The sequence below is a fragment of the Pinus tabuliformis genome, chromosome 6 (genome assembly GCF_031772625.1).
Source record: "Pinus tabuliformis cultivar Carrire ecotype Pingquan chromosome 6, CPIR1, whole genome shotgun sequence".
Lineage (NCBI taxonomy): Eukaryota > Viridiplantae > Streptophyta > Pinopsida > Pinales > Pinaceae > Pinus > Pinus tabuliformis.
Window position 1 is genome coordinate 1,688,333,805 of NC_142292.1, and position 21,141 is coordinate 1,688,354,945.

The following is a 21,141-nucleotide window of genomic DNA, read 5'->3' on the forward strand; positions in this document are numbered from 1 at the left end:
TTCTCAAAGCACTTTATTTTATGTTTCATGCATGCTTTTCTCTAACCCCAATGATTCCCATGTTGCTTGTTCTGCAACAATTTTGTTTTTGCTGAAACCCTTGTTCATATTTCTGTGCAATTTGTGTTATCTGTTAAGTGATGATTCAGTTGATGGGACACATAAACTGTATTATACTGAATCACAAACAAGTAACACATTTTAGACCGTGGAAATGTTTACAGTTGGGTTGCTGACAGGAAGGAAGTGGCTTAGAAAATGTTCAATGGCTGTGTTGTAGAACTCTTCATGATTTTATATGTCAACAATACACTACATTCCAAACCAGTCCATTTGTACTTGATGAGTTTGGTATGTGGGTCTCAATATATTTCCTGTCTTCTGCTTCAATATATGGGGGCAAGCAAGATTTTTCCTTGTTAAAGGTTTAACTATCTTATAACAACACAGATAAACTTCAAGAGTAGAGATATAGTTTTGTAGGTTCTGAAGGCAATGAGATTATTCTGAAGTCAGAATGGTTGGATTTGCTTATATTTTGTTAAATTTTCACATGGTCCCTTGAAACTACCAGAAAAGAGGTTCAACAAACTATCTTCATGAATTTGGTATAAGAAGAAGCTTTTGCTGTAATATGAATTGACATCATTAAGCACATTATGCCAGGGCCCTGTTCTGAATTTTGGCTCATGGTTTTACCCAATGTTACCAGACTCGGAATTGGCAATAAATCGGCAAGGAAAAAGAGAAAAGAGTTTTAATCGGATTGGGAAAAAATCGGTGAATTCAATAAATAAAGATATACACATATTGAATTAAAAAAAAAGGAAAAAAAAAAAAAAAAAAAAACAATTTTCATTCATACTCAATAAAGCCATGTCCAAACAATGCATAATATCAATAATGTCCAAAATATCATGAATGAATAAGTATCTCATATATGTTATGAGTCTAAACATGATCCAAAGTACTGAGTCCTGACTCTTAACTAGTGACTACATAGAACCAAAAGCATTTGCTTCTAAAAGTTTACAAAATGCTACATACTAATCAGTTAAAAATAGGTAACTAAGAGTTTAAGACTCTAAGAGTGAGAACTAGAAGTGATTCCTCCCACTCCTTCGCTTGCTTGACTCTCAAAGTTCTCCAAGTCATGTAGGCTTAAAAGAGGAGCCTCCTCTAATTGGACCCAATCTGATGCATTTGTAGTCTGCAGATCTATCTCTTCAAGGTCGGTTGGGGAATGATCCAAACCTGTCATTATAATGAGACATTGAAATGTGAATTAAAGTTTGAATTTTAAAGTGCAAATCAGATTATGAAACCTTCAAATTCAGGTTCTCACCTAGTATTTGCTTGTTGCGAAGTCGTAGATTGTAATAGACAAAAGCAAGGTCATTTAAGCGCTTTTGTGTCAATCAATTGTGCTTCTTAGAATATATTGTCTCAAAAATGCTCCAGTTGCACTCACAATGTGAAGCACTGCATGATTGGTTTAAGATTCTAATGGCGAATCTCTTCAAATCTGGCGTATCACTACCAAAGTTTTGCCACCAAAGACCTAGCAAGTGGCAAGTGTTTGTGAGTAGTAAGTACTAAATACTAAATAGTAAAAACTTAAAAAGATAACAAAATTTAATAAAACATTTAACATACAAAATAAAGTTTAAAGCCTTCAAGCCTCAAAGGGTACTTGGCAACATCTTAGTCCTTTCTCGTATAGCACTGGTATAGGCAAATAATTTAGTTGACGTCTTGTAATCCTGTAGTTGGGCAAATACATGGCTTTGAAATTATGGATCAGGGAAGAACCTTTCAATGCATGTCATAAGTCCTTTGCCAACCTCCCCATCCTCATTAAATTTGCTCTTATCATAGCAATATTGTGGGTTTAAGAAGTACCTAGCAGCATGTAAGGGGGAATGCAATTGCCTATCACAACATGCATCATTAATATCCCAAAGAGGCAAACGTGCATCATTAATATCCCAAAGAGGCAGATACTTTGCCTCCTCATCCCCATATTATCTTTGTGATGGCCTCCATTTCGAGACCATCGCCTCATAAATATAACCCATAGCCGGTTTGTCACCATCAACCATCTTGAAAGTTCAAGCTTTCAAATTTAATGAAATATGAAACTTTGAAAATAAAAAGAAGCTTGAAATGAAATTTTAAAAATGAAAAACTTAAAAGACTTGAAGTACCTGAGAACTCTGACAAGGACTCTGTCACAGTGATAATCTCTTTGACATCATTCTGGAAACCATGATTAAACACAAGTGCAACAATTTCAATGCCTTCAAGGGCCTTGGAATGTTTAGATGCTGTCCACTTAGGTCCCAAGAACATCCTCTTCAGATTTATCTTTTTCTATTAAAATTGGCAACTAGGGCCAAACTCCGTGTGGGTCATCTTATTAATGGCAACTGATATTTTTCTTGGATCCTTCTCATCGAGAGGTGTAGGATTGATTTAAAGATCTTCCGATTCCGATAAGTATTCATGGAGATATGAATTTATTTGTGTTATGGGACAATTCGTCAAGGTCAGCGAACAACTAAACTGCCCCCACTTGTGCTCCACGTTTTGGTATAAATACAAGTGCCCTGCAAGTCATTTGAACACACAACTCTCTTGAGATTTCTTCTTCTCCACTTGTTTTGGGTTTTAGTGGAAAGAATAATCTCTAAGGAAGAAACCTGAGTTGCAGGAAACCTTGGAGAAGGGTCCGTTTCCCGCTGGAAACGAAATGGAAACTTGGAAACTCGTACCGTACGGCCTGGAAACTCGTTTACGGCCATACTGGCCTGTTTCTCGAGGAGGAAACGTGGCTAGTATGGCCGGAAACGAGTTTCCAGGCCGTATGACGGAGTTTCCTCTTCTAACTTGACTTTTTCTTGTATTTTTTTTTTCACTTCTAATTTTTTATTAGGCGACAAAAATATCTTTTGGATGCTTCTAGATGCCTTTCAAGTTATAAAAAAGAGTATTTTTGAGTGGGGCAGCCTAATGTTCAAGCCTATGGCCTTAGTGTTGATATGCAGTTCATGGTAATATTAAATTCTTAAAGTAAAAGTGACATTCTCCTTTATTTTTCATTTTCATCCTTTTACTTAAATTTTTAACATTACCATGAAATGACTCAGGCTGTTTGAGAGTGGTTTCGCCCTCATTGGATTTCATATGGAGAAAGTAGAATTTTAGATCTCACTCAAAATCTAGGAGACTTATCTGTTTTTCAGGATTTCAGGATTGGGGGGATTGCAATGTTTCCATTGGATTTTGTCACATACTAGGGTATGGAACTTGTATTTAATCAAGATAACCAAGCCCTCTATATAATCAAGAGCACGTAGGGTACTAGGGTATGGAACATGTATTTAACCAAGAGCACTAAGGTCGTTCCACTATGTAGGAGGAGACTCCCAATCAAGCACGAGACAAGAAATTAGAAATTTCTCGTGGTTGATTTTGGATATTGCTATTTTCATTATGTGATCATTCATGAGTAAATGTGATGTAAATTTAGAGACTTATAGTTTATGCATTGACAATTGACAATTTAACCATAATGTAATAAATTAGAATGTATTATATATGCTTTATGATTGCACATATTTATTAAATGTCCTAATATATATATATATATATATATATGCACATATTTATTAAATGTCATTATATATATATATATATATATATATATTGCGTTTCCCCATTTGCAAAATATGGGGGGTTCACATTTCGTATCCATGCCTGTTTCGGAAACTCGTACCCATTTCCCCGTTTTGGGCAACTTAGGAAAAAGTGCAGTCCTAGAGGATGATGCCCTAGCCGCAGAAGGTGGTCTAGCCGCAGTCCAAGAAGGGAGATCTAGCACGGTGAAGGAGGCCTAACAACTGACCCTAATGCAGTCCTATCATGCCCTAGCCGCAGGTGTTATCATGCCCTAGCTGAACGCAGCCATGCCCTAATCCTATACGCTATTTTGAAAGGGTTTGAGACAACCCTTGGATGCAGCAAAAAGGGATGCCCTAACCGCAGTCAAAAGAGGCTCCTAGCCGCAGCAAAAGACAGATCATTGAAGGGAGATCTATCCACGTTTAGAGGAGCTTATATACGCAGCCTAAAGAGGCTCCTATACGCTGCCCAAACCTGCCCTAATCCGCTGCCTAAAGAAAGCCCTATTCGCAGTCTAGAGAGACCTAATCCAAGGTCATCCATCCACAGTCTAAAGACCCTATTTCGCTGTCCAAAAGGAAGCCCTAGCTGCAGCAAGGAAAGGACTGGACAACGTGGACATTTGAGGGCTATTTCAGGGGTCTGTTTAGAGCATTGTTTTACAAAACGGCCGAATCGACTCCGACTTGGCTGAGTCAAACCGAGTCAAAGGCATGGGGAGTGACTCGGCCAGCTACCCGGTTCGGTTGACCGAGTCACATGACTCGACCGAGTCATCCAATGACTCGGCCGAGTCATATGTGACTCGGTCAACCCGGCCGGGTAGCTGGCCGAGTCACTCCCCAAATCACAATATAAGTGTTATTACTGAAGGTGAAGATTTGCTGAAGGTGTATAGTGTTATTACTGTTGCCAAAGTTTCACGGTCATAGTCACATATCAAAGTAAAGGTTGTCTCGTTGTCAATACTAATAGGTCACTGTCTCACAATATAGAAGTCACTGGTGTCAAATTTCAATAGGGTGACTGCTAGTGCTAATGCTGTCACATACCAAGGGCATTGTGATGTCATGTAGATCAATGTCAACATGAACATCCAGTCATACATCCATGCAATGCATCTATATTATGTCAACTTTATTATATACTACCATACTATTGATAGTGTCATTGTCACTGTACTCAGAAGTTCAGAACTTACTCCTGTAGAGTTGTAGTGACTGTGGAACCAGGGTATTGATAATGACTACGGTAGAGTCAATATTTAGACCTAAACCTTCACATGTGATGGATCAAAAGTTACAGAAGAGAAGGCTGCATCTTCTGTCTATCACAGTATGGACAATAATGTTTATGAAAATACTCATATCAACAATACAAACCCTTTCAGAAATTCTGATCAAGGATCCAAAGATCAATGCACATGTCTATGTTGCCAGGAAACGTGGGTGCGGGGACGGGGACGGGGACGGGGACATTTTTTGGAAACAGGGTGCGTGGGTTCGTCGGGTAATATAATAATATTAAATTTTAATAATTATATTTTATAAATTATAAATTTATAATTAATAATATATATGAAATTTGAATTTGTACATTTTTTCAACTTTAAACAAGAAAACTTTAATGATAATCATTTAAACATGTTTAGTGTCTCCCATATAAAAACACAATTTTTTCATAGGAGATTCTTCTCAACCTGATAGTGGTCTAGACTTTTCTTGATGTCTAATCATCCACCTGCCCCATGCATGGTGTGCTCTGTGGTAAAGCAATCCCAAAAAGTTAAAACAGTGGCAGCCTTACCCTTCCACAAAACACGCTTATTCATTTAAGCATATTTTCCTAGTTTTAATCTTAACATGATGTTATAGGAATGCTGTGAGAAATTGGCAGATTTTGATACTTAATTTAGCCATTTTCCAAAATAGCCCTTCGCCATTTAATAGCATCAGCTGATTACAGCTTATGGTTGGTCTCAATCCTACTTTCTATTTGACCGAAAATGTCTGAACCTGTATGTGTGCATTTACAGTTTATAATTTGATGGTTATTAACTTATTTGGCTCGGGAATGAATGTTTCATAAATTCATTCCAAATTGATTTACAAGAATCTGCAGGCTCAAATTACAGAGTAAGAGGTCTCTTTTCCAGTTCTGGTTTCGATGCCATATAATATTAAAGGCATTGAAGATCCACAAATACAAGAGATCCATAATTTACATTGAGACTCTAACAAACCTTGGGCATAAGTTTTGAAATTGTTTTTATAAATTTATAGCATAAGACTAATGGAGAGACTGATCATAAGAGTCTCTTGCGGTAGGAAGGGACTCATGAATGTGCAAACAACTACCCTTTTTTTTTCCAACTATGGTCATCACCTTATTAAATATTTCCACAAAGCTACAGCCAATATGATATGATATTATGCTTGTGGGATTGTACACCCATAATGTTCCTTGTATAATATTGAGATATCATAATCATGTATGATTTCAGAATACTGTGTCGCTCATAAGTTTTGAAAAACTTATCACTGTGGATAAATTTTTACAATGATTCATTACCCTTGAGCAGCACGTCATGCCCACAGAGCAATGCTAAGGCATGTGAACAAAGACAGTCTTTGGATACTGTAATCTTTGGAAATGATGGCAAAAAATTTCCTTGAGAAACATTCAGAAGACCTTACAACCATCTCTGAAGGACAATCCAGACCAACGACCATCAATGACTCCAAAAATGATATCATTCGTTTATGGCATATATTCTATATTCTATGGCATATCATTCATTTATGGCATATCATTTTTTAAATTTCAATAAAAAAAATTATTTGAAAATTAAATTTTTAATATAGTTTTTTTATGAAGAACCCAAAGAACCCAACCCGAAGAACCCAAGAACCCAAGAACCCGAAGAACCCGAAGAACCCAAGAACCCAAGAACCCGAAGAACCCAAGAACCCAAGAACCCGAAGAACCCAAGAACCCAAGAACCCGTTAAAGGAAAAGAACCCAAATGTTTTTTTTGAAGAACCCGGTTCTTCATGGAAGAACCCGGTTCTTCTGGGTTCGTCTGGGAAGAACCCGTACCCGAATCCGGTACTTGGGTGCGGGAACCCGGGACGGGTTCGAGAACCCCACCCCCGGGTGCGGGTACCCGTGCAACACAGGCACATGTATGTGCTCCACCACCATACTGTTACCAAGACTTCTTCAATCACCTTAATGCTGCAAACAATAGGACTGGTTAATTGTGTAAATTTTACATGCTGCTGTAGGATGAAGAGTCACCAACAAAACTGTTAATGCAAACATTGTCATAACCTCAACAGAACTCATACTTAGCATGTGCAATGAACATGGAGATTCAAGCATTTTATGTGACTGCTCAAGATTATAGTTCCAGGTAGCTTCAATGGAGCCACAGATACTTCATAATACATATGTGGTCTAGAAGAAAGGGCCAAGCACCTTCAATAAATTCCAAAACTGTCTTCACCCACTGTGTTTGGAAACATGAATGAAAATCTTTAAAATTATGTTTAAAATATTTAAAATTATGTTTTTTTAATAAAAAAATAAATATTTAATGTATTTTATACAACGACCGAGTCATTGAAATCGAGCCGGCCGAGTCATTACCGAGTCGGAGTCGGAGTTGGAGTCGATCCTCGGCCGAGTCAGAGTCGGAGTCGGAGTCGATCCTCGACCGAGTCGGAGTCGGAGTCGGAGTCGTAAAACACTGGTTTAGAGGACAGTATGACTGATTGGAAGAGGCCGAGACAAGGAGGGTTTGCTGGAAGGTACAACTACTGTTTGAGGGTGACAAGTCCATACATTAGGCCTGAATCTGCCCTAAAGGAACAACGTGACAACAACAACTAGGAGTATTCAGTGTGGAGAAATAAGGCCGCTTTAAAGCTATTTCAGGAAGACAAGAGAGGCTATTTAGGAGGGCAGAATTAGGGGAGCTTAGGATCAGATCCATTGAGGTATCATTGGAGGATCAAGGATCATACTTGTGCTGCCTAGAAGCTACAGGAAGACTGTGAGTCAGGCCACAGGCCATGACACCACAGTCAAGGATTTGATGACCGTTAGATAGGACTGTCTTGACATAATGAAGGCTGCCCTATTTGCTGTTAATGTAGCAAATAGATAATGATGGGCATCACGATGAAGCGTAGTGCAACAGTGATAAATAAATGCTACAATGAGATGCAACATGATGGGCACAGTGAGGTTAAGTATGAGGCAACACTGGTGGGTGCGGTATGATGATAAGGTACAACTTGATGATGTAGTAGTATGATGTGTGCAACATGGTAATGAGGTCTAGCATGATGATTGAGTGCAGCATAGTGAGGAGCAGCATGGTGATGGGGTCACCTAGGATTAGTGGAAGTAGTATGCCTTCTACTCAGTGCAGATCAGCTACCACATATGCTATCTTCGTAGAGAAGATCTCTGCTCTTATTTAGATAAGTCAATATGTTGACTTCTGATGTATATGTACTATCTCTCTCTCTGCTGAACTATTGAAGAACATATAAGAAGAATTGATCAAGGGTTTCCCCACATGGGGGTTTGTCCTTGGCTAGTGCCACATCTTGTGTCCTCTTGTCTTGGCTTGTCTTTTGCGATTAATATTTATGTTCTATCTGTAGTTTACTTTAATGCTGATGTGATTGCTAATCTGGAAAATATATTGAGCTAACTGTGAAAATTGAAATAAATTGCTCTAGCATAGAACATACCTAAATTTAACATTTTCTCAACCACAAATTGCAAAGATATGAAATTTATTACAAATCTAGTCACTGCAGGTCGAACAATTTCTTTACCTTCAGTGTATTTTCTCATGGTGTTTAGGACAATAGTGTGGTTGTACAGGTATTTGGTTATGGATTTTACCTTCTCCACAACCTCATGTATCCAATGAAGCTTACCAATGTCCTCAAGCATTAAATCTATGCAATGGGCAGCACAAGAAGTCCAAAAAATAATGGGGTGCCTAATCTCAAAAAGTATACCAACAACCATATAATTAGCTACATTGTCAGTGACAATTTGTACAACATGTTCTTCTCCCACTTCTTGAAAGACTTCCTCCATTATTTCACAACTTCCTCCATCATTTCACAAATAAATTGGGCAGTCTTAACCTTGTTTGAGGCATCCACTGATTAGAGAAACATTGTGCCTGCTGGACAAGATACAAGGAAATTGATTAAAGTTCTATTCCTCTGATCTGTCCATCCATCACGCATGATATGTACGCTGTTTCTACCCATGATGAACGAAACTCAGATAGAACAAGCATGACATCTTCAACACTCTCTAACAACAAGTCTGTCCTAAGGCTTTCTAATGAAGGGGCTTTGAACCTTGGACTTGCAACAACAATTGCATCAGTCATAGCTTGCCAATAAGGACTTCTAGCATCCAAGGTAGGTTGGGAATCGGGTTTTGTGCGGGGAGCCAAAAAAGTGTTTATGTTTACACCTCCAATGTTGAATGTAGGAGGATTCATTTGGCATTGAGTTTGACTTGCACTTGGAGGCATGTGTGGGAAACTTGGGAACGACATTGAGTATTCAACAGAGGGAGATGACAAGGGGGTATTGGAAGAAGAATCGCCAACTCCAAGAGTTCCTATTTCTTTATTTTGCTTTCACTTCTTGGCATTATGCCGACTCAACATATCAAGTGCCAAGGTTGCTTGGTGTTTGACATTTTCGTCAACCTTGTTGCAGAGACCTATATCATGGCCAGATATCTGTGCAAGGTGGTACTTGAATCTATAAATGTCTCCACTACATTGTGCTTTGCAAAAATTTACAAAGGAGTCTGGGTTCTCTGGGAATCTTGTCATAATAAGCCCAAACAAAGTCCTTCTACCTTGACATTATTGTTGTTTGGACTTGCGTTTAATTTGTGGCTCCTGGTGGCCTATAATAGACAAAATTAAAAATTAAAAATGATACAAAAAAGTAAAAAATTGAAAAATTAAATGAATATAATAGAAGGTTTCATTGTAGCAGTGTCAAGTTCGCAACAAAGGGCGGGTGGTCTGAAGACAAAAAAGGGCGATTAATAGGTGAAAAAGAACAAGATCGATTGAATTTTCTACTCCCATAAGCATGGTCTGTTTTAAGATGACTTTTGTTGTCATCTTCTCTTGTTGATAAATATATTTGACTACTTTATATTTCATTAATTTTTTAATTTTTACTTGTTAGTATTTATGAATTCATGAATTCCAATTGAGAACCATATATTTCATTAACGCTGAACTTTATCACATCGTTTTGCTTTGACGAATTATTTTCAAACCGAGGTCATCAAAGGCAAACATGAACCAAATGACTTAGTTCTCTAGTAAGATACCAATAATATTTTAAGGTAGGATTACAGTTAGTTGTTTAAAGCTTTTACTCGTGCGTCTCTTTCACCATAGGAGCCCTATATGGGGTTCAGTGTGCTTCAATGTTCATCCTAGTAAGCCCATGGAAACCTAGGTTTGAAAGTCAAACCTCTTCTCAAATCAATGCCCAATCCCAAGGCCCAAAGAATCAAGTTTACGACTTCGACTGGCTTAACTTTTTGATATTTGATCACAAATTCATATTGTGTGTTGCTTTATTGGTGTTGAACAAGATCGATTGAATTTTCTACTCCCATAAGCATGGTCTGTTTTAAGATGACTTTTGTTGTCATCTCCTCTTGTTGATAAATATATTTGACTACTTTATATTTCATTAATTTTTTAATTTTTACTTGTTAGTATTTATGAATTCATGAATTCCAATTGAGAACCATATATTTCATTAACGCTGAACTTTATCACATCGTTTTGCTTTGACGAATTATTTTCAAACCGAGGTCATCAAAGGCAAACATGAACCAAATGACTTAGTTCTCTAGTAAGATACCAATAATATTTTAAGGTAGGATTACAGTTAGTTGTTTAAAGCTTTTACTCGTGCGTCTCTTTCACCATAGGAGCCCTATATGGGGTTCAGTGTGCTTCAATGTTCATCCTAGTAAGCCCATGGAAACCTAGGTTTGAAAGTCAAACCTCTTCTCAAATCAATGCCCAATCCCAAGGCCCAAAGAATCAAGTTTACGACTTCGACTGGCTTAACTTTTTGATATTTGATCACAAATTCATATTGTGTGTTGCTTTATTGGTCTTGATTATCTCCATTGTTATTTAGCCACACGACCAAAGCACCTTTAACCAGTACTATCAAAGTTGTGTCAATCAGATAAATATATATGAATATATTCACAATATCTATTTATTTTTTTACTTTTTAGTATTTTCAATATGAATATATATGAAAAGTCTTGTGGTGGTCTCGATGGATGAGTTGGACATTTGCGAAGGAGTATGAACCTGCGGTCATGGATGCACATGTCTATATTTTCAAAAGAGAATACAGTTTCCACAATATGTGGGTCCTCAAACGTTGATGTTCTGGGTCAGCTAATTTGATGATAGGGAGGGAACTGTGCAAAGTTCAAACTGCAAACATAACAAGGAAATCAAGACAGGTCGACGAGTAGACTTACTTTAGGATAGGCGGGTCGCGACACTCAGTGTGGCTGTGATGTGCGGGCAGCTCACGGGTTTTTCTTCCCGTCTTCAGGGCACTGAGCGCATTTCTATACTTTTGTTTGCCCAAGTGTTTCCATATTGCACTGACCAAATACAAAGTTGACCTATTTGTTGTTTGGAAAAGCAATAGAAAACGAACAACGATGTCAATCTCCACATGCTGCAATAGAAAACGAACAACGAACAACGAACAACGAACAACAAAGTCCACGAGCGCGATGACAAGAAGGAAAATAAAAATGTAAAGCCAAGAAAAAACCCACTAATGTTACCCTAACTTTTCCGAGTGATCGCCCGAGTTGACTGCAAATCGCTTAAGATCACCGACTTGAGAGTCAAACTCGCGTTGACCATGAGTCAAACTCGATAAGCACGAGTTTGACTCGTTAAGATTTTGATCGGGTCTTTTCGCAGCCGAGCTGATTGGGAATCACGAGTGCTAGCCGATTCCTGATTCACTGGTTTTATCTTGTCCCTATGTGGCATACGCGTATCCTTTTGACCATTTTTCTTTTTCTATAGTTTAGTTTATTTTGTTTTTATTTCATCTTTTAGGAACCGCACAATATTTCACTACTAGATTTTACTTTTATTCCCTTTGATCTACTGTTGTGGTCATTAGTGGACATTTATAAAAATTTCTAATCTTGTTTCTGCTTTACGCGCATGTAATGCCACCATCCACTTAGGAGACATAAGGAGATGATTCCACTAGCCTAATTAAGTTCTTGTAGGCTAGGATGGGAAAATTAATCAAGGGAACACAATTTGCCTAGGGAAACATCTTATCAGAGCTAAAGTTGAGAAAAAGGGGGCATGGGTCCTAGGCTAATGAAAAGTCCTTTTTAAATTATAAAGAGAGAAAACCCATAAAAATGACTTTTTTAAAATAAAAGGTAAAAGGGTGACAAAAGTGTCAAGTTAGTTATAAAAAAAAGGAAATGAAGAGTCTGTTCTCATTCTTGCATTTGATCCTGTGAAAAATATATTTTTGGAGAACTCTTAAGAAGAGAGTCTAGGGTTTTGGAAACCCTAATTCTAGTTGCTAGTTTCAGTGTTGAAACTATACGCCCTAGCTCGTATTGGAGCGGAATCACTCAGATTTTGACACTGCGCTTCATTGTTGACGAGGAGAAGAAGACATTTGTAGAAATGGGGAAATTTGAAGGTGCTATCAGTTGATTTTATAATCAGTGCTTTCGTATTCCTTATTTTCTTTGTTGGCTGAGTTATCACTGTCTTTTGCTGAGTATTAGGTTGAGTTTATTTTTTTTATTGGGTGGCGAGTTTAAGCCATTTAGGAGGTCGAAGGATCTTCATTTACCAGGTCCGAGAGCAACTTGCAATGAGGGTCGAGTTCTGTCTTTTCTGAGGGCTGAGTTCTGCCTCTCCTTGAGGGTCGAGTTTGTCATTTTCATGAAGGCTAAGATCTCTTTTGGAGCTGTGTTTCAGATTGTTGTTGGTGCATCATATATCGGGGTCAAGTTGCTTGTTTAGACGTGTTATTTCTATGTTACATTAGCTGTTTGGAGTACTGATTTCTGGTGTTCGAGAGCTGAGTTGGACTGTTGTGCGTGGAGTACTAGGCTTGGGCTGAACTTCTACTGTTATCAAATTTGAAGGAAGCCATTTATTGCTAGGACTCTTCTGAGATATTTCCAGATGAGAAAAAGGAGTTATATTGCTGTTGCAAACGTCTATCATTGGTATGTACATTTCTGAGTTAAATGCCAAATAATTAATTCTGATTTGAAGTATTTTCTAGGTGTTTTTTTGGTACTGGTGAACTCGTTTAAATAAAATACAAAGGAAATACACCTACAACCATATGCTTGCAAACTGTTTGATGAAATACCTCAGTGACAAACTAAAAGAAACTCATAAATTTTAGTGGGGAATTTCGAAATATTCTTAGGGGGTATCTTACAACCCAACTTTTATAGAGCATAAAGCAATTTCTCTTCCATGATTTTGGTCTTGAGGATGAACCATATTAGCTGGTTCGAAACACTTCGACGATTTAAATGATTTATGTGATGGATCCGGAAGATAGATCTCTGAATAAATCTACTCACAAAAGCCTCCATTCAGAACCTTTTTTTATCATGTTGCTAGTGTTGGCATCATTTATTAGCCTAATAAAGGTTTTTTCGTTACCAACTAGACATAGTAACATTAAGGATCATTATCACAAAGATGTTAAGAACAAGGAAAATCTATCTCATTCATTGGGCTCCATATTAATGAGCATCATACTTAAGGATAAGGAAGGAATGCAAATATATCTCCCAGTATTAGCGAGTATTGTCCTTGTTGCAAAAATTGTATTGCAAACATTAAAGACAAAAATATCGCTCTAGAGCAAAACATAAGAGAAAAACCTATCAGAGATATGTTCCTTCCATCCGCATCTAAAGTGCCCATTAAGGCAATTAGCCTAGCATTAGATGGTTAGCATGGATGCTGGTCCACTTGAGCACAACAGGTGTTTGATGATTGAGTTCAGTGTTGTCTATGCAATGGGCAATCTTACACCTATAGGAAAAGCTATGTGGGCCATGTTACTCACCACATTTTTTTGTTGGGTATAGGTAGAGTAGGGTAATATCTTTAAAGCAGACCCCAAAGCTTGAGGTACTATCTAAAAGCCTATATGGTGAACTTGGAGCAAGCTGCAAGAAAACCGAGTGAAATACCTCCCATATCAACAAGAGAATATAATGGAAAAGTAAATGGAGCTTTTTGGGAAATCCATTGATCTCAGAGATGGTTAATGGTGTTCACAAAAAGAAGTTCCTGGATCTTCATACACCATAGTACCTCTAGTACCCAATAGTTGCACAACAATTTTGGATGAATGGGTGAGATGAATACAATGGTTGTAGAAGTCATTCTGCAGAGAAATAAACTGGCATAGAGTAAGTCGAGACTGTCATTTGTTAGAAGAATGGAAACAACAATAGAAGGTGCAGCCTAATGCTGAGAGAAATCTGTTATTTTGGGGAAGTTGCTAAGCCACTTTGTCCTGGTCCAGTATATTCATCCTAGTACAGGGTGTAACAATAAAAGAATTGAGTTACAGACTTATCTTACTGACATTAAGGTACTATCAAGCAGGTTTTTCAATTCGGTTTTCAAATGATAGCAGAAAGAACTGAACAATGCACGCATTTTCCTGACCAACGTAACCCTGTCTTCAACTTAGCGACAGAGTCTATCTCAGACCAGCCTGGCAGCTCTGTCAGGTTCAAAATCAGATTCTACCTCAACCCCTAATTGCAGATGAGACCTCTTCCAGTGGGTTGGGAGGATGCTCCAATGGGTTGTGTAAGCTGTAATATTTATTTGTTCAAGTCTAAGGTGTGCTGATACGGAGCCTTGGGTGAAAGAATGGGCCACTCTTCGCTGTGATTCATAGTAGCCCGGGGAGTATAGAGGAAGAGAAATATCTTGAATATATAGGGTGCAAAGAGATATCAAGCATAATAATAGATCTCTGTAGAAATTAATGTGTAGATTCAATACTGCTCATGAAATTTGCTAAATCACAAGACTTGAAGCTACTGTATTAATTTGCGGAAGTTAATTCACCATCTAAAACAAGAATCATAGACATGCAAAAGGAAACATCGCACATGCACAAAGATTTATCTAGGGGAAAACAACTGCTCAAAACCCCTTACTATCTATATTGGATTAATCAGAGAATAGAGAAGAAATACAATGTTTGTTCAAACCTGAGCACACCCTGCAAGTGTATAGTCTATCCCTCTGAATCACTAGTTGAGCCTGGCCAACACTTAGCCAATTTCAAGCCTTCCCAAGCTCCTATTTCCTTGCGCCATTCCCTTGGGAAATTGCACTTATTTTTTAGGAATTTCACACTGGATTTTTTTAGGAATTTCACACTTTGGAGTTGCGCAATAGCCTTAGGTCATTTTCTGACTGCATGCACCACTTGTACACATTTGAATATGCTACAACTAATAGTACACTACGTTGGAATCTCCATCTCAACTGGGTAACTCGAATTCTTTGCATGCAACAATTATTTTGGGCTAATTGATCAGTTAACTGGTTGATCACTGGGTGTGGTTGAAGTTCCACTTCCACAACTTGACCTCCACTAGTTCTTTTGATAGTTAGAACTAGTTAAATTGACAATAACTCAAATTAATTGAAATAGATTGCTACAAATTAGCAATCAATCATGTAGAATTGAACTCAAGCTTCCTCAACTCGAATTTATTGAGTTAACTGAGTGACAAGTGCCATGTCACCTTAGTTAACTACCTCCAAGTATTCTACGGAAATAGAAATTCGAATTTGAATCTAGTTTGACCAAGACAAAGTCAAAATTAGATTTTCTTGCTGCTTTTTCTCCAATCTCTTGTTCAATGCATAACCTAGACTTGTGTGAATGGGGACCTTTGCCTTTAGTATATGGAAACTTCAAGATCTGTGAAATGTTGTTGAGAGCAGCCTGGGTTTTAGGTCTGAACTTGCAGATCGAATTGAGGAGAATATAGAGGCAGAGGATCAATTAAGCAAGTTGTAGAGGTTATGTTCATAAATCAATTCAAGAGATATGTTTGAAAGCCTTGGACCAAAGACTTCCTTTGAGAGGAGCATATTGGACGTGTAAAGGTTAAGTGATATATATTTGTTTACACATAAGCACTGGTAATAAATTATAAGACAACCAACCTATGACACAACTAAAAAGGGGTGATTTGTGCACATGAAGCTCAGAGCCACCCCATCAAAACTGGTCTATTCGATTGGTAAAAGAAGGAGGTGCATGGAAGCAAATGGGCATTTGACTCAGATGTTTGGATGGATCCAACCCCTTATCTTGGGAGATATATTATTATTTAATCTTGGCATGCACCTATTGTTGAGGGTGTTGTACCATTTGATGGCCATTGCACCCACTTTTCGAGTTGTGCCTTTTCACATTTAGGGGTTTGATCACATTTCTTGTCTAAAGGAGCACATCTAAGTGTTTTTTTGTTGGAGTTTCAGGGTTTGTGTGCCAACTTGTGTCATGACATGAAGGCCAAAGTATAGTTATTGAAACCTTCTTTCCCATTTTGAGAATCACTTGGAGGTTATGTTTACAAATTTCGCGGAGAAGGAATGTTGAAGAGCCTTTGGAGGTGGGATGCTGTTGGAAATACTGAGAGGGAGGGTGAATCAATATTCTTTAGCAATTAGCACTTTTTAAATCTTTCAGAGCATTAGTTAATCTGTGATTCTTATTAATGCTTATGCAGTAAAAATAGTAAACAATAGAACACAGTAGGCACAAGAATTTTAGGTGGAAAAACCCCCTCTGGGTCAAAAACCACCGAACACTTTTCTAATAAATTCTTTAATCTCTAGCTCCAAATGAAATGAAAGTTACAACTTCCTAGAATTTTAGAAAAACATTTTCTCCAACTGCCACTGGAAGGATGCCCTAATGCCCTGGTTTTATCAGCAGTCAATTGAATGAATGCCCCAACACCCAAGTGAGCCACAACTCACCCTAGCACCACCCTAGCACCTTGAAGTGTTTACATGCCCCAACCTGTAGGTGACTTCATAAAGACAAAAATTAAATACAAAGTGTGGACTCCCGTACCAGGGACAATGATCCACGTTACAATGATAGTACAATGATTTTCCTTTACTAAAATAACACTAGGACCTAAACTACCCTTGACTCAACAAACCTAGAACCCTTGTCCCAACCGCAATACAAACCCTTATCCCAAAACAAATTTGCCTTCTTCAACTCTAGGCAATGACACAACTTTTACAATTACAATGTTTGACTTCAATTTACAAAAGGGACTCTAGGACAAATTTTACAGTATGTATTCAAAACTGCTGTCCCAACTGTTCTTCTTGATGAACCTTGCTGTTGCTTAGTTTGTATTGTTGTCACTATTTCTTCCTTCTACTATTCTGAGGCCTTTGCTGATGTTGCTTCTGCTCTTACTGTTGTAGGAGAAATTATTCTTAATAGAACACATTATGTTGCACTTCTTTAAATAGCATCATGCCACCTTCAAATGTTCAAGTAGTGAAATCTTAGACCCTGCTGCTCTGCCCTTACTGCTTCTTTACCTTGATCCCTTTGCTATATCCCTTGAATGTTATTCCTTGGTCGTTCTTAAGGGTCTGCTGCAACTCTTGAGTCAATTTACCTGCAAGGAGTAGTGCCAAGACAAATCCCAATACCCAAAAGAAAATAAAAACATATGACCCCTTAATCATAAATCTTACCTTTGCCTGCAAAAGTAAATGTCAAGTGGATCCTATGATAGAATAATAAAGCAGTGACTATATTATAGTAGGACCAATGCAAGACATAAGACTTGTGACACCTTTTCTTGTTAGTTCTAAACTTCTTAAAAACAATATAAATAAGCTTGCAAATATGTCCTATAAGGGAATCAAAAGAAAATACATCAGAATTTAATCAATACATTAACCAACATTTTGACAATGATAAAATCTAATAAAACAGTGATACCTCAAAATTACACTAATCTTGACCCTAAAAGCATTTACAAAAATAGGACTTACCTTAACATTGCTTGATGATAAGACTGATGTGATTACCTTGGAGCTGTAACTACCGAGTGCCTTTCCAGCTGTAGTGATGTTACTATTCTAATGCCTTAGAAATCCTTTCAGGTAGTATTCTTGCTGGACAACAGTATGCAAACAAATGTACCTTTACTTCAGAGATTCGTTGAAATAAATTGCTCCTGGATAGTGTCAGATGATTAATCCTTAATTCTGGAACAACTAGATGAAATAGTTCAAGGTAGATGTCGGCTTCCAAATAGACCAATATGTATCACGTTCAAAAAGGATTGGCTTCCATATGATAGGACTGTGTGTGAGGCTTAGACTTTTAGTATGACAGATTGACTTCTGCAGCAGATGCATATCACTTGCAACCTTCAATGAGTGCTACATAAATGATGGTTTGCATCCTCAATGAAACCAAACAAAGGCTTAAAAATTAATCCGCAACAATGATGAATTTCATGACATCTTCAGATTTGAAGACAGAGCCGAATATCTTTATCTGGAGATAAGCACGTATCCCTGCAATTAACGATACTCAAGAATCCTAATCCTTAATGCCCAAACAAACCACCATGACCAAAAACAAACTCTGACCCTCTCTGTTGATGCCTGCGTTGATCTCCTCAGGGGTAGCCGAAAGATTTCAGAGCAATTTCACAAGATAATACACTTGGCTACATTGTATAATAGAAGGTATATGATGGTATTTTATAGCTAAGAAGGGCTTCTATTATGAACGTTGGAGGTAAAAAAAATTATTTATTTAACTAAAAGATATATCACCTTAAGCCTTAAGCAAACGAATTACATGTTGACTGTGTTTAGAATGTGTTATAGTGTTTTGGAGAGGGACACATTTTAATTTTCTATTTTTTGTTTTTATAATAAAATTAATTTAATTTAATAGTTATTGATAAATTGTTTGTTTAAGCTCTAAGGAATTTGTACACTAACCCTTTTTGGTGTGGTTGTAGGTGACACATGAGTGTATTAAGTCAATGATTGGTTCACTATCTTTGGATTTTCAAGTTATTCAACTTATACGAGGTGAGATTACGGTGAGAATCCCTGTCATATATTGACAACCGTTGGGGAATAAGGTGATGTCTCAACCCCTGGGGTTTTAGCCCACTAATGGGGATTTCTGACTTCAAACGCAGATAGCTCTCAAACCATGAAGAATTGGGAGGCTTATCATATATCAATGAAAACATCTCGATGAGTAGAATCCATCGAGAAGATCTTTGACGCAAAATAATATGAGTTGTCAAGTCAAAAAGCCCTTCCAAGGTCGGGGTAGCCCCTGGTGCTGCTTCGGTTGACATCAATGACAACCACTGATCAACAAATGCCGCACCAATACCCCTTATTTCTCCTCCATTTAGGGAGAAGGGTCGTTTTTTGGGGGCTTATGCCCATAGATTTTGTACATGTGGCTTTAGAAGCCTCAATTCCTAATATTTTTGATTAATTAATTTGTAAAGAAGGCTTGGAGCCTTGTTAACTCAAAATCTAGCATGCCTTGTAAGAGGTCTCACAAGGCAAGAGGCAGACCAAGATGCAACAATGAGGTGGATTGCCACTGTCACCTCAACACTCCATCTCTTGCTTTTTAGTGGAATTTCACCACAGAAGATGCGTCCTCATTTCTCACTTAAAGGATATTCTAAGTCAATTCGCTATAGGTGATGTATGTGAAAGGCCAACTGAGGTACTTCTTGTTAATTCTTTTATACCAGATCATATCTATTTTATTTTAGCGATTTACACAATACTCAGAAAAATATTTTACCCAAATAATTTTTTTGAAACTGATGTAAAATAAATAACCTAGTATTTTAACTTTTGAAAATTAATTTGTAGCGGATATAGCAAATTAAATCAGACACAAAAGAATAGAGAAATGGCCTAAAACGTTCCTCCTTCACTTTTATATTAATTTGGAAAATTAGGGTAAGACCCTCAAAGAATTTTACATTAAAAATGATCAATGATAGCAAAACTTGTAACTTGGTTTGCTGTAGGAAGAAATCAACCTTTAAAATGCCTCAAAAATTTGTCCCCTTTTTGCAATAATTTCAGCCTCTTTAACTCTGTTGTATGACCATGTTCCAACGTTGTATGACACCCTTTTCCACCCCTTGACTTGGTGTCCTCAAGCTTGTATGGCTTGTGCACGCGTGGGCTCAGCTGACTGCTAAATCGACCTGCCTTCAGCAAATAACTCGACCTTCTTTGTGGTTGTACTCAACCCTCTCTCTCTCCTCCACTTGGTTCCTTTCGACATCCACTCAACAAAATTCCTGCCTATCTTCAATCAAGTCGAGCTGCTTTTGAGAAACTCTCCCAATCACTCAACCCTAGAATTTATCACTCACCCTTGTACTTATACTTTTCAAAAGAGTGCAATACCATGGGTCATCAGAATACTATTGGTCTATGTCTTCATCCTCTCCTTAGGCTCCTTTATAATTTTCCAAGGCTAAATCCCTAAGTTAGTTAAATAATTAATAATTAATTATTTATCCTAATTTCTTAGATAAAACATTAGCCCAAGTGTACATTTATTACTTAAATTAATTGAAGTAAAAATTAGGAAGGAATTCATATTAGTTGCTTCTCATGAACAACCACCTAAGGAGGACATCTCTTCCACATCTTAAGACACAAAGCCTATGTGAAAGATCTTCTGATGCTACATAAATCGAGACTCCTTCCTAGCAAGGAAGGGATTTTCCACCATCCCCAACTTGCCCCTATAGAACACAAACTTCCGCTTCACTAAAAGCTTGGTAAGAATGTTTGCTACCTACTCCTCTGTGTATATGTACTGCAACCTCAAAACACCTCTCTGCACCTTATCTCTGATGAAGTGATACCTAAGCTGTATATGCTTGGACATGTCATGAAACACATGATTTTCAAAGAGTTGAAATGCTTCCAGATCCATTCCATAGTGTTTTTCTTTATCTTTGACGTTTTGAACCACCATATGTGGCTCATCATTGGGAAGTCTGATCTCGACTTTTTAAAATGTTGTAGAGACTCCGTCATCAGATCAGTGTTTCCCATATTACATTCATCCACCCTCAAATTCTCATTGTCCGATCCCCCAGTTTACTTGAAGGTGACAACATTTCTCCTTTAACTAGGGCTGCTGCAAAGAGGGGAGAGCAAACTCCATCACCTGTTGCAACTGCTCCTCTCCTGGAATTTGAGAAGGTTAGTGATCCATC

The 21,141-nt window shown here is 37.7% G+C and overlaps 1 protein-coding gene across 1 annotated transcript in view; it reads left to right on the forward strand.

Annotated features, from left to right (window-relative positions):
- UBP5 (ubiquitin-specific protease 5) overlaps positions 1 to 21,141 on the forward strand; it is a 215,448-nt gene that overhangs the window by 160,865 nt on the left and 33,442 nt on the right. The window lies entirely within an intron of this gene.